We start from the raw sequence: 6,110 nt of genomic DNA, 5'->3' as shown, positions 1-6,110 counted from the left end.
CTATGCTAAACCTTCTTTAACAGGAACTGAGTTAAGTATAGTTAGACCTCCTATTGCTGGAAATAATTTTGAACTGAAACCTAACACAATTCAGATGATATAGCAGTTTGTTCAGTTTGATGGTTTGCAGGATGAGGATCCCAACACTCACTTGGCAAATTTTTTGGACTTTTGCGACACTTTCAAAATTAATGGAATTTCTGATGATGCCATTCGCCTTCGGTTATTCCCTTTTTCACTAAGAAACAAAGCTAAACAGTGGTTGAACCCGTTACCACGAGAGTCCATCACTACTTGGGAACAAATGATCGAAAAATTTCTACAAAAATATTTTCCGCCGGCTAAAACAGCTAAGTTACGTAATGATATCTCTTCTTTTATACAGATGGCCTTAGAAACACTTTACAATGCATGGGAGAGATACAAGGATCTATTGCGAAGGTGCCCTCACCACGGGTTACCTCTATGGCTGCAAGTTCAAACATTTTACAATGGTGTGAATCCCTCAACAAGACAGATGATTGACGCAGCTGCTAGAGGAACCATCAACAACAAAATACCTAAAGAGGCTTATGAATTCATTGAAGAAATGTCATTAAATAATTATCAGTGGCAAGTCATGAGGACTAAGCCAACAAAAACAGTCGGCATTTATAACGTCGACTCAGTTACTATGCTGTCAAATCAGGTAGAACTTCTCAATAAAAAGATTGATGGTTTACTTGGTTCTACACAGGTACATCCATTAATGAGGTGTGACTCAAGTGGAGGAGGTGTGCATACAGAATATCAATCCTTCAATCCTACAACCGAAGAGGAACAAGTCAACTATATGGGTAACAATAACTTTCGATCTCAAAATAACCCATGCAGTAATACCTATAATGCAGGTGGGAGAAACCACCCAAACTTCTCTTGGGGTGGTCAAGGGAATCAAAAGCCACAAAATTCTCAGGGTTTTCAACAACCACCTTATCAAAAAGAGAAGAAACCAAACCTTGAAGAGATGCGCTCTAAATTCATCTCGGTATCGGAAACCCATTTCTAAAATACAAAGACAACACTTAAGAATCAACAAACATCGATCTAAAGGCTCAAAACTCAAATAGGCCAGTAATCCAAACTAATCTTCGAACGACCACAAGGTAGCTTACCAAGTAATACTGAACCTAATCCAAGGGTACACCTCAACGCAATTACTACTCAAGATAAGGAAGGACTCATTGCGCCTGAGCCAGAATTGATGCAAGAAAATGTGGTGAGCAAAGGTAAAAGTGAGGTAAGTCATAACAAAATGGTGAATGAAGAATATAGACCTCGTGTCCCATACCCTAACGCGACAAGGAAAGACCGCTCAGATGAACAATTCGGTAAATTCCTCAAACTTTTGAATAAATTAACTTACCATTTATTGAAGCTTTGTCCCAGATGCCAAATGCAATGAAATTTTTAAAAGAGCTTTTAGTAAATAAGCAGAAGTTGGACGAAGCGTCGCATGTGGAGCTAAACACAGTCTGCTCAGCTATTCTACAGAATAAGCTACCCACAAATTGAAAGATCTAGAGAGTTTTACAATTCCTTGCTTAACTGGCAGTTTAGATATAAGTCACGTATGAGCTGATTTAGGAGCTAGTATTAACGTCACGCCTTACAAAATGTTTAAGCAACTAGGTCTTGGGAAGCCTAAACAAACTAGGATGAGCATTCAATTGGCAGATAAAACTATAAGATTTCCTAGGGGTATTATTGAAGATGTACTAGTGAAAGTAGATAAGTTCATATTTCCCGTTGATTTCGTTGTTCTAGATATAGAGGAGGATAATAACACCCCTTTGATTTTAGGGAGGCCCTTTTTAGCAACTGCTAAAACAATTATTGATGTTGGCACAAGTGACCTTACACTTTGTGTGGGAGACGAAACGATCACCCCTCAAGCTTGTAATTTTGGCATCACATCGAACATTGAAGGTAATAGTCCACACCAATCTACTAAAACTGACAATATGACTTTGTAGAAATTGAGCTTCAAAGAAGTTCACGAGCCATGTTCCAGAAATGATAGAGGACACATTCATGAAGAACGAAGGCTACATATAGAGGAGCTAAATGAATGGTGAGCACATAAATTGAGAACACACGATAAACTAAAACTAAGCCAAAACGAGCCCGATACCTCTTCAAATCAACTAAAGGTTGGTGATAAAGTCTTACTAGATACCACTGATCCCCATATTGTCACTACCACATTGAATGACGAAATCCCTTTTACGATACTCAGTATTTTTCCATTCGGTACGGTGGAGGTGAGTCATCCCAAGTTCGGCACTTTTAAGGTAAACAACACCCGATTAAAACCTTATTTTGATGAGATTAATAGTAGGAATGAGGAGTATAAACTCCTCAAATTGCCATGACCATTCACTGAAGAGGTAAGTCGAGCTTAGACTATAAATAAGCGCTTCTCAGGAGGCAACCTGAGCACTAACATTATTAATTTCTTTAAATTTTGGTATTTAACTCCTAACCTACTAATAGAGATCTTGAATACAGGTGTTTCCACAGAGACACGGCCAAGCACACGGGCGTACTCAAGGCCGTGTGAAAATAAGGCAAAAATTTCCCCAACACGGGCTATGATAAAATGCCACAGTCGTGCGACATGGCCATGGTCAAGCCTGCCAAAACAACACAGGTGTGCAACACACCCGTGTGGAAGACCCGTGGTTGAAACTGAGAAACTAGCACAGGTGTGCGACATACCCGTGTCTAACACTCGTGGTCGAACCTGTTAACATAACACAGGCGTGGAGCTTGAACACACAGGTGTGGGAGAAGCGAACGAACCTAGACACAGCCATTAAGCACGACCGTGTGAACCCACACGCCCGAGGAACACTGGTTTGTACTAAATGTCAGTCGTGCCCAAATTTGAAATTCGCGAATCACACGGCCTGAAATGGGGGACACGGGCGTGTGCCATGGCCTTGTGCCCCAAAATCTATAAATACCCTACACTATGCACTTTTTCCCCATTCAAAAACCCTAACCCTAGCCGCTACAACTCCACACGGCCCCCTGCCACGCCCGTGCGCCACCTTCAACTACGTTTTTGACGCCCAATCTCTCTCCCTTAGCGTTTGTTTACTCTCTTCACTTCTATTCTACTTATCACTAATGCTTGTTATTACAATAATTTCCATTTCTTTTGAACTATATTCCATTTTTGTTCATTACTCTATCATTTAGTTTGCATTTTTAGTTAGTTATTATACATTGCATGTTAAAAAAAGTGATTAGGAAACTTCATACCCATGATTTTACCATGCTCATTCTCATGATATTCCCATGCCAATATCTCTCATGCAATTTGCATTGTTCAATTATGTCTTATACATTTCATGTTGCTAGCAAAGCTTCATTCTTTTACACATTCCATTACTACATACAATGACAAAGTCACAAAATTATTATATTAGTTATGTTTGGTTGTGGCTGAAAGTATGCTTTTTAATTGGATATTGTATTCCTTTCACTTCGACCACTCATCGAGATGACTCGATGATCCTACTCGTAGGTACCATGTCATCGTTAAAAGGAAAGAAAACTGTCATACCTGTTTCGAAGAAGAGGAAGGGAGCATCCATTTTCACAGGCCCAACCGCGGAAATCTATCACCCTCTTCTACAGTTTCCCAAGGGCCCCAGGAAGAACTGTTCCAAATACTTCGGGCCCAACCCTTAATTGCGGGCTGCTGCATCGACTGGGCTGCCGTAGAACAAGTCTAGATGGCTGACGCAATTCGGGCTCTCCTAACAACTGACCCTTGGGAGTTGTTCTTTGGGATTATCGAGCAGACATACCTCAAGCTCACAATAGAACTATGCTCAACGTTCCATCTCCAGACTGTAATGACAAGGTATGATGATCTCGGCAAGGTCCAGTTTCCCCTAGGCTGATTAATCTGCCAGCTAAGCGTCCCATAGTTTGGTGCTGCTCTAGGCCTATATATGGAGGAGTTTCGAGAGGAGAATAAACTACATGCTCTTAGTCGTGACGTACATGTCTTGTAACAGCCCAAAATTGACCCTAGTCGGAATGTGGTTTCAGGACCACAAAACCGAGGCATAAAAATAATTAAAAATTTATTTTGATGCCTATAATATGTGTGTGCTCATGTATGACATTTTATGATGATTGATTTAGTGTTATAAAGGTGAATTTCACTAGAAAGGACTTGTGTGAGAAAATTTAGAATTGAGATAGGCAAATGTGGAAGTGGTCTATTGATGCACACTAGGAAATGTTGTCCTTGCATGTCAAATTCCCCCAAATTTGACTATAGTGGCCGGCCAAGGTGGGCATGATGGGCAAGGAAAACATGTTTCCAACATGTTTGGCTAGTGAGTTATGTAGGAAGTATTATAATAAAATAAGCATAAAAAATGAAAAAAAAAAGAAAGATGAGCTTGGATGCCCTTGTTGCCGTGAGTGTGGAGAAAGAAAGAAGAATTTTTGTTCATCATTTTCATTTCCTTTGGGCTGAAAATTCTAAGGAGGAAGGAAGGAATTCTTGTTTCATGTTGGTTTGGAAGAGGTTTAGGAGGAGGTTTGGCCATACTTGTACCTAGATTAAGGTAAGTTTGATGTTTTGCCATGAGATTCATGTATATTTTAGTTGCTAGCTTGATGTTCTTGTTAGCCCATGGTTCAAATCTTTGTTATGTCATGGGAATGAAATTCGGCCAAAGTGAATATGGTGTTAATGCCATTGCATGCTAAATATCAAGCTTGATAATGATTCATGTGATGGTAGATTGAGGATTCTTAGATTTTCTTTTAGCATTTTTGAATGAGATACTAAGTTCTTTGTTTAACCATGACCAAATTGAAACGGTATGGTGTTGTGGTATTCGGCCATGTTGTATCCATAAGTATGATTCATGCATGTTGCATGGTAAGTAAGATTTAAGCTTTGGATATGTGTGTATATTTGGATATAAGCCACTTGAGAATTCGGCCATTGCACCTACATGAATATATGTTTGCACATGATGAATTGGTATGACATGTATACTATTTTAAGGTGTCTATTTGCTTGTGATGTTGTTTCGGTTATGAAATAAATGAGAGATGTGTATAGAACTACAATATGTAATGCGTTAATTAGGAAAATGTATGCTGTTTTTTTGTGTAGTATTAAGTGTAAAATTAGCCTCCACATAGACATGCATATTCGCCAAAGGAAGTAGATTGGTGTGCATGTATTCGGTTAGAGGCAACCATATTGAAGCCTTATCTTGGCTTAGATTGTTGACCAAATGGGTAATAAGTGAGGATGGTTGCGAATATACAAACATACATATGCATGTGTAATTGAATTATGAATGTTTAGCAAGAGGGTTAAACTAGTTGATTTATTGATTAAGCTCAAGGAGTTAAAGAAGGAGAATCAAGCAAGGGAAAGACGAAGGTCATCGAGTAGCCGACTTGGACTGTTTTACCCAACACAAGGTAAGTCATTAAGCGTATATTTGGTGTTGATTTAAATGATCAATATATATATATGCAAATGTGTTTAAATGAGTTGGTGTGTAAATGGAAATGTATGTGTATGGAATGATGCCATTGTTGAATGTATAAAGGCAGCAAAATACATAAGGTATTGGTCTCGGCACTAAGTGTGCGGGTATAAATGGACACGGTGACAAGATTGGCACTAAGTGTGCGGGTTTAAAATTGTACAGCACTAAGTGTGCGAGTTTGATTATATAGCACTAAGTGTGCGAGTTGAATACATATAGCACTAAGTGTGCGGATTCACTATATGTTCTTGAATTATAATTGGCACTGAGTGTGCGACATTATCGAGCTAATCCCGGACAGCGGATCGGGTAAGTACCTCGAGCTCTTGACGAATAGAAAATATGTTCATGCTCGGGGTTGAATTTGGTAAGCCTTAAATCTATGTGATGATTGAAATTGTATGGTTGTGCTGGAAATTGAGTTAATGTGTAAAAAATGCTTGATTATCTTGTTGTGTAGAATATGAAATGTGGATGTATGAATTGGTGCGAGATTGGACCGAAAGGTCCGAGGTATTATGGTATAGA

The 6,110-nt window shown here is 39.2% G+C and overlaps 1 non-coding gene across 1 annotated transcript; it reads right to left on the bottom strand.

Annotated features, from left to right (window-relative positions):
- Nucleotides 1–353: 353 nt before the first annotated feature.
- LOC128282673 (small nucleolar RNA R71) lies at nucleotides 354–459 on the bottom strand. The gene has a single exon (XR_008273027.1). It is a non-coding gene; the product is annotated as a small nucleolar RNA R71 (small nucleolar RNA).
- Nucleotides 460–6,110: the final 5,651 nt, after the last annotated feature.

This window comes from Gossypium arboreum, chromosome 10, assembly GCF_025698485.1.
Source record: "Gossypium arboreum isolate Shixiya-1 chromosome 10, ASM2569848v2, whole genome shotgun sequence".
Classification (NCBI taxonomy): Eukaryota; Viridiplantae; Streptophyta; class Magnoliopsida; order Malvales; family Malvaceae; genus Gossypium; species Gossypium arboreum.
This window is presented reverse-complemented; position numbering and strand designations above follow the sequence as displayed.